Source organism: Notechis scutatus, unplaced genomic scaffold (genome assembly GCF_049901735.1).
Source record: "Notechis scutatus isolate UNSWTSFEM ecotype Mainland unplaced genomic scaffold, rNotScu1.2 NSCUSCF49, whole genome shotgun sequence".
Classification (NCBI taxonomy): Eukaryota; Metazoa; Chordata; class Lepidosauria; order Squamata; family Elapidae; genus Notechis; species Notechis scutatus.
Genome location: NW_028263159.1, coordinates 130,313 through 139,175, shown reverse-complemented (window position 1 = coordinate 139,175; position 8,863 = coordinate 130,313). Strand labels below are relative to the sequence as shown.

The following is an 8,863-nucleotide window of genomic DNA, read 5'->3' as shown; positions in this document are numbered from 1 at the left end:
CCTCCATCCTGCAAGGTTTCCCTTCTATAGAAACAAAAACACTGATTTTGTTAGAGCCTTTGTTAGTCAGCTTGGCTTGATAGCAGGTGAAGCAATCTTCAATTTGTTTTTGGAAATGCTGAGTTGTCTGGGGCTTTGGGGCAAAAGTCTTGCCTGCTTGACAGACCCTTCCTCTGGCATTTTAGACAAATGGCATTCCTGAACTTGCAGGATGCCCTGAGGTGGTTTTCCCTAGAGCTTAGACAAAAGGGCTGAGACCATGGAGGTTGATTGGGGGTTGGCCTGTTCTCCCTTTGACTGGTTTTTTTGCTGCCTGAGGTGATTTACATCTTCAGCCTCTTCATAGCTTTCTTCTGTGGAGGCTTCATCATAATGGATGGCTGAGCTGCCCTGGTTAATTGGACTTCCCTGAATTGCTGCTGCTGAAAGTGCTGATAGTTCAGCAGGTTGAGATTCTTCAATTACTAATTTAAGGGTTAAATCCCATTTAGCCAATAGACGCCTCTGTAACCTTAAATCCCTGACTCCACAAACTAGTTGGTCTAATAACATGTCTTCCAGATAGTCTCTAAACCCACAGTGCAAGGCAGCTGTTCATAGGGCAGCCATGTACCCACTAATAGTCTCTCCCTCGACCTGAATCCGTCTTCTAAAAGCATGACGCCTGGCAATTCGGGATGGCTTAGGGAATAGTGGTTAGAAAGAATTTTCTGCAATTCTTCCCATGGAACAGTCTTAATTGAACATGGAACCAATAATGCCGTAGCAGTGTCAAACACTGTGGCTCTGCAAAAACTTAAAAAGTATGACTTTTTTCCTATGGTCAGAAACGTCAGCAAGGTCTATGGCATCTAGAAACAGTCAAATCGGTTTCTATAGGATTCCCATGTTTCTGCTGTCGGTCTGAAAGTCGGGAACGCAGGGTTCGAAGTCATCTCGACTCAGCGGTGCCGGATCTTTTGAGGAAAGTTGAAATTCGCACTCGCGAATAGTGACAGTAAGCTGACAGTAAGTGACATGCAGCTTGTGTCAGACTGTGCTCCTTCTAAATCCCAAGAAAGAAATACTCAGACTCCATGATGTAGAGCAGAATTTATCTTTTACTGGGAAATGACTGGTAGCAAACAGAATCAATTCCGAAACTAAATTATTGGCGGGTAAAATGCATATACAAAGGGATAGAATTGCTCCCCCCCTCCAGAGATCAAATGATTCTTCCAATTAAAACTTCTGAATAGGATCATGTGGTCATCTCTAGGTGATGATGAGGCTACTGTCAGTGACCTTGACATATTTTGATAAAAGTTTGCAGTTGCACAGAAAAAGGACAGAGGTTAGTAAGAAATGGAAAGTTACCACAAAGAATCCCCCCTCCTTTTTTACCCAGCAAAGGAATGCAAAACACCTCCTGCCTTCTTCCCCTCCAAGATTCCCCCCTCCCACCGTTTCATGACAGCCGAAAGAGAAGTAAAGAGCATAGCAACAAATAAGTCATAATTAGGGGCCAAAGATATCTTGATAGGTAGGGATGATTATCTCTTGAGGCTGACATTCGGACCCCCTAGAAAAAGGACATTTGTCCCTGTAAGAGAAAACAATCATGTATTAACATTGGCATACATTTCTATGGTTTATCAGGATATTTGGCATAAAACTCCTTAAGCAAGGCAGGGGCCCTAATGTCTTTCTCATTTACCCATTCAGCCTGGGAAGGAGGAAAATGTTTCCACGCTACAAGATATTGGACACGATTGGTCTTACCACTTCTTTTCGGATACTGTTGTATTGAGGCATTCTAGACAAAGCATCCGCCATAAAATTTTTCCCTCCTGGGATATACTTCAACGAGAAATTGAATCGCTTGAAAAACTGAGCCCACCTAACCTGCTTAGGAGATAGCTTTCGAGGAGTCTTTAAGGCTTCCAGATTTTTATGGTCCGTCCATACCTCAAATGGATGTTTCGCTCCTTCCAAAAATTGTCTCCAGGCTAGTAGAGCCCAATGAACTGCAAAAGCTTCCTTCTCCCAGACGGCCCATCTCCTTTCAGTGTCAGTCAATTTACGGGAGGTATAAGCACACGGCTGTAGTGTCCCCTTCTCGTTTAATTGAAGTAAAACCGCCCCCACCGCCACATCGCTTGCATCAGCTTGGATCACGAAAGGGGCATCCATGTCGGGGTGTTTCAATACTGGTTCTGCAGCGAAAAGTCTTTTAAGCTTTTCGAATGCGGCTTGGCATTCCATGGACCAGTTCAATGGTTGGCTGGGTTTTGGTTTCGCTTCTCCCTTTGTCTTCAGGAGGTTGGTGATGGGCATTGCTATTTTTGCAAAAGACGGGATGAATTGCCGATAGAAATTGGCAAACCCAAGAAAGCTTTGAAGTTGCTTCCGGGTTCTCGGGGGCCCATTCCAATACAGCTCGCACTTTCTCTGGATCCATCTCGATGCCCTCGGGAGATACGATATCCCAAGTAGTCGATTTTTTCTTGATGGAACTCACATTTGGACAGTTTGGCGTACAGTTTGGCTGCCCTCAATTTATGCAACACCGAGCGTACGAGTTTCACATGTTCGTCTTTATTCTCCGTGTAGATGAGAATATCATCAAGGTAGACCAGAACCCCTTGTATAGATGTTCGTGAAGCACTTGATTTATCATTTGCATGAAAACAGCGGGCGCCCCCTGTAGGCCAAAAGGAAGAACGTTGAACTGGAAGCAACCCATCGGGCAGTTGAACGCAGTCTTCCACTCATCACCTTTCTTAATTCGGATCCTGTAGTATGCTTCCCTCAAGTCCAACTTTGTGAAAATCTTCCTTCGCCAGGTGGGCTAGCATGTCCTTCATCAGGGGAGGGGTACACATTCTCCACCGACACGGCGTTTAGGTTTCTATAGTCAACTACCAAACGTTTTGAGCCATCTTTCTTCTCGCGGAACATTACAGGGGCCGCCACTCGAGGTCTGGCAGGCGTGATGAAACCACGTTTCAGGTTTTTGTCGATGAACGCTCTCAGTTCTTCCAGCTCCCCGGTGTCATCGGATACAGCTTGTTTCGGGAGCGTTACCCCGGTAGAAATTCGATGCTGCAATCGGTTGATCGATGGGGAGGGAGCTCGTCAGAGGCTTTTTCACTAAACACTTCCCTTAAGTCCCAACACTCCTTCGGGATTTTCTCCTCCCCATCCACTCGTTCGACACCTGCGGAAGCTGCCTCGGCCGGAACTTGGGGCTTCGGATGGGGTTTCTCCTCCCCTCCCGAGAGTGGGGCTCCTCCCCTTCCGGTGGCTGGTCGGTGCGGATGCGTATCCACCCTTCCCTCCAGTTTATTTTGGGGTTCCATTTTCAAGCCAAGGTAGTCCCAATATTAAAGGCTGTTCCATCCCAGGGGCCACAATAAAGCACAAGATCTCGCAGTGAGTTCCCATGGTCATTTCTAAGGGTTCCGTTATAAAGCTCGCCGGGCTACCTCCCGCCACAAATCCGTCCAATTGACAGAAAGCTATGGGCGTTTTCAAAGTTCTCAGTCCGATGCCCATATTTTTAACTACTTTCATGTTAATTACACACCTCGTGCACCCCGAGTCCAACAAGGCCAACATCTCTCCTCGGTCCCTGATGTAGGGTCCCTTAACTTTATTGGGATGGTCATGGGCCCTGGGTAGGACTTACCGAGGCGTCATCCTCCGAATCGGTCTCGTCGAGTAAGGTTGGAGGTCTCAGCTCCTCCCCGCCGGAAGGGCGACCTCTACAACCTCTCTCGCCTTCAGTCCGGTCTCGCGGGGCTTGGTTGGGGGTTTACCGGGCTTCGTCCCTGGACCCTGCGTCTTTGGTGGGACCAACTTGACTCGGCACTCCGCTATCCGGTGGCCCTCTTTCCCGCAACGGAAACAGGCTGTGGTCTTGGCTCTTGCTGCCATCCCTCCTCTTTGGGGAGTGAAGGCCTCTTGGGGGCGTGGGGGTTTAGATTTCTCCAGCCGGGCCCCTTCTGCGTCTGCTTCGAGCCAGATCAATATCCACCTCTTCCGCCAGCAAGTACCACGACTGCAAATCACGTGGATCCTTCCGGGAGATGCACATGTGGTATACATCTTCATTTAAGCCGTCTTTGTAGGTTTCCACCAGGGCCTCTTGGGGCCAGCCTCGGAGACAGGAGACCAACTGCCTGAACTCCTGGGTGTAATCTGCAACCGATTTCCCCCTTGGGTTAAGGTTTTCATTTTGATTCTAGCCCTTCTCTCTGCCAAGGGATCCTCAAATCTTCTCCTCAATGCAGTCATGAAAACATCGAGGTTTCGCAGTTGGGGGAGTTATCATTGAACAAAGTCACCACCCAGTCTGCTGCCATCCCTTCCAGGGTTCTGGTGACACATCTCACTTTGGCTGCTTCAGAAATGAACTCCCTTTCAAATTCTGCCATGTAGCTTCCCACTTGCACCAGGAAAAACCCCAAGTCTCTGGGATTTCCTCCAAATTTCACATCTAAGGGAGGCAGGGGGCGCATTCCAGGAAGCACACCTATTGCTGGGGCTCCCCAGGCGGCTGCGGGTGGCTGCACCGGCGTAGGTTGGGCTAGGGGGTGGGGGTGGCTCGACTTCTCCGGGCTGACTTCGCTCCCTCTTCCCCTCATACCTTTGAGCCGTGCCGAGCTTTTCAGAAGCATCCATAAGGAATCTGCCGCCTTGATCCAGCCTGCATTCCATCTCCTCCCCTCTTGCCACAGCCGTTCCTTCGCACCCTTTCATCTTACAGTGATTCTGGGAGGAGGGGGTCGTCCCGATCTCTCCAACCAACCCCAACGACCATCTGGGCATCTCAGCTGGGGTTTCTTCCAGAGTCAGGTCGGCCAGTAAATCAGCAGCCGGCATCTCTGGCAGCAGCAAGGGCTGCCCCCCCCACAGCTCCCTGGTCCTCTTCATCGCTGGCTGGAGACGACATGAGATGAAACCCCCTCGGAAGAAAAGTTGCTGTCTTCTCCGGGTGGGTTGATGTAAAGGAGTTTCGAATAATGTCAGACTGTGCTCCTTCTAAATCCCAAGAAAGAAATACTCAGACTCCATGATGTAGAGCAGAATTTATCTTTTACTGGGAAATGACTGGTAGCAAACAGAATCAATTCCGAAACTAAATTATTGGCAGGTAAAATGCATATACAAAGGGATAGAATTGCTCCCCCCCCTCCAGAGATCAAATGATTCTTCCAATTAAAACTTCTGAATAGGATCATGTGGTCATCTCTAGGTGATGATGAGGCTACTGTCAATGACCTTGACATATTTTGATAAAAGTTTGCAGTTGCGCAGAAAAAGGACAGAGGTTAGTAAGAAATGGAAAGTTACCACAAAGAATCCCCCCTCCTTTTTTACCCAGCAAAGGAATGCAAAACACCTCCTGCCTTCTTCCCCTCCAAGATTCCCCCCTCCCACCGTTTCATGACAGCCGAAAGAGAAGTAAAGAGCATAGCAACAAAAAAGTCATAATTAGGGGCCGAAGATATCTTGATAGGTAGGGATGATTATCTCTTGAGGCTGACAGCTTGGTAGTGACCGGCTCTTTTTGTAGTGACTTCGCTCAGCGATTCTTTGCCCGGTTGCCTCTTATATGTATCCCGCCCTCGTCGCCAGTGTTGTGGAGCGGCGGAATAACCTGAGGCAAACACGGAGTGAACTTCAGGTTTTTACTTTATTGTAACTGTTAGGGATACAACACCCTAGCAGAACGTGCAACGGCAGTCTAGCAGACAGAGAGTGTGTGTGAGATAAAGCGTTGTTGTAGCTTTACACTCAGTAAGACAGATACACTGTGCAGTTAAATAGTTTTTATTCCAGCAAGAGTTATAGCATAGTCAAAGCAGTCCATGTGTCATACACTAAGTTCAGGCAGTCCGAGGGTTATTCAGTTTGGAAAGTCCAATGTTGAAAATAGGTCATTCAACTCACAATCAGTCCAGTGATGTATCTCTTTTGCAGTCAGAGATATGAAGCAAAATCAAACCTTCTTTTCTTCTCTCAGCAAACACACGCAGTAATCACCATCAATTCTTCTCTGTCAGCATTCCAGTAAAAGCCGGCGAATAGTGAGCACTCTTGCTCCCTCTTATGGCGATTTACAACCGCACCCAAAATACTTGGCTTACAGTTTAAAGTGACACACACATTTAAACTAACTAACATATATTATATTTAGCCAAACTAAGTTAGGTAACCAATGTTATCCCTAACATTCTCCCCTTTTGGGTAACATCATAATATATATCTTTATTTACAATTTCAACCCATATTTTTCACAATTCTCTTTGTGCCTTACTGCACCTTGGGCTTTTGTAAATCCATCTGCAATATTTTCTTCAGTTATGCAGTACTCCAATCTTATCAGACTATTCTTCACAGATTGTCTAACATTCAAATATCTAAGGTCAGTGTGCTTAGATCTAGTCTTTACAGCAATATTTGTAGCCAACTGTATGGCTTCTTGTTTGTCCTCATACACAACAATGGCATTCTTAACAGTTACTCCCATATCTAACAACAACTGTTTATACAGAATTATATCAGTACATAGTAATGATAAACATGAAAATTCTGCCTCCATTGTGGACATACTAATATGTTGCTGTCTAACAGACTTCCAACCAATCAGTGTTTTACCTAATAGTATAGCCATACCAGAAGTTGATTTTCTTGTTTTTATATCTGTTGCAAAACTTGCATCAGCATATGCACTCAAAATCAAATCATCTTTTGGCTCTAAATACAATGCATAATTCATTGTCTTCTTAAGATACCTTAATATACGCTTTAGCGCTTGCCAGTGACGTTCATTTGGTTCAGCACTAAATCTTGCCAGTTGATTAACTCCATATGCAATATCTGGCCTTGACCAATTACTTATATATGATAAGCTTCCTATCAATGACTGATAAATAGTCTTATCAAATTTTGAACTCTGAGCATCAGTACGATAAAATTCCTGACTCATTGGAGTATTTGCGGTTTACACAGTTCCATTTTATACATTTTGAGCAATTGGTATATTTTATCTACTTGTGATATCTTAAATCCACTATTGGTTTTGTCTATTGTCAATCCTAAATACTGTCTGATTTCTCCTAAATGCTTTAATTTTATTCTCTTACTTAATAATGATATTATCTCACTAGCTTCATTATTAGTCTTAGTTATTAAAGCAATATCATCTGTAAACAACAATAATAATGATACCTTTCCATTTGTCTCTTTCTTAAATAAACATGGATCAGCTAAACCTGCCTTAAATCCAATATTGTTTAGCTCTTTTACAATATATTGGTTCCACTCATAACCAGATTGTTTCAATCCATAGAGACTCTTATTCAGTTTCCAATATTCATTATTAATTTTACCATCTTTAATACCTATTGGTTTTCTTAAATATATAGTGTGCTGCAATGGTGCATGCAGATAGGCAGTTTCCACATCTAAATGGTTAACTATATAATTCTTCTTAGCTGCCCACACTAACGCTGCTCTTAAAGTTGTAGCCTTTAAATTTGGTGCAAATACCTCATCATAATCACATGCCGTTTGATTATATCCTTGAGCTACCAACCTTGCCTTATGGGTAACAGTCCCATTCTTACCAGTTTTTAACTTAAATATCCATTTGCAACCAATGGACTTTTCACCTGGAGGTAATTTGGTTTCTTCATAAACCTTCTTTTCCTTTAATGAATTTAACTCCTTTTCCATTGCCTTTTGCCAATTCTCCTGATCCTTTGCAGGATACATCCTAAGTTCATCTATACTAGTAGGAACTTTACTCACTTGGCAAACTATACTGGCTTGATACCTATCAGGTGGTCTAGTTACACGTGTAGAAACGTCTAGGTATTACAGGGCTTTCAGGTGGACTTTCATATTCTACCTGCTCCTGATTATCTACCTCTTCCTGTTCTGGTATTTCTTCCTGCTCTGGTCCTATATGCTCTTCCTTTACTTCTTCTTTAATTGCTCTCTTCTTATTACTGGTTTTCTCTGGCCTTTTGTAGGATTCTATAATTACTTCCTTATTTGAATCTTGTTCCAGTTTCTCCCATCCTACATGTTCTAGGAATTGTGCACTAGCGCTACAGAGATGTACCTTGTTCCCAGAATCTGTATGATCTATGGTTAGATTCATATCCTACAAAATCAATCTTTTTGCCCTATGTTGCCCTTTCTTTCTCAGTTGTGTAGGGATATGCACCCATGCTGGTGTTCCAAATGTGTGCAAGTAGCTTAGGTCAGGTTTTCTGCCATGCCACCGTGTGAATGGTAATTCACCAGTAGTAGAATTAACCACATTATTCAGTATATGATTCCCACACATTATTGCTTCTCCCCACAAATTATCAGGTAATCCTGAATCTGAGATCATCGTACGAGCCATTGCCTGTAACGTTTGGCCTCGTCTCTCTATAAAGGCATTATGCTGTGGCCTATATGGTGCAGACTTCTTATGTTCTATACCTGCCAACTTCAGCTTATCTTGGAATTTATTGTTTGTAAATTCCGTACTGTTATCAGTAATAAGTGTAACTAACTTCCTTTTAGTTTTCCTTTCAGTGAATTTAAGCCAATTAAAGAAATTTTTATAAGTTTCAGTTTTACTTTTCATTAGATAACAGAAACCATATCTAGAATAATGGTCCATTATACTAAGAATATATCGAGCACTTCCCACACTTGGTTTCTTAGGACCTATAATATCAGCAAATACTACCTCTAAAGGTTCCTTGGTTTTAAATCCATTTACTCTATTTGCTGATATCACCTTGCTTTTCTCTTCACTACATACATTGCATTGCAAATACTTACTGCAAGGTTTCAGTTTTATACCCTTAGATTG

General features: G+C 43.8%; 2 protein-coding genes across 30 annotated transcripts in view; one reads left to right on the top strand and one right to left on the bottom strand.

Moving 5' to 3' along the window:
• LOC148128490 (vomeronasal type-2 receptor 26-like) overlaps positions 1-8,863 on the top strand; it is a 154,260-nt gene that overhangs the window by 29,359 nt on the left and 116,038 nt on the right. The window lies entirely within an intron of this gene.
• LOC148128491 (vomeronasal type-2 receptor 26-like) overlaps positions 1-8,863 on the bottom strand; it is a 159,016-nt gene that overhangs the window by 34,329 nt on the left and 115,824 nt on the right. The gene's annotated exons all lie outside the window — the stretch shown is intronic.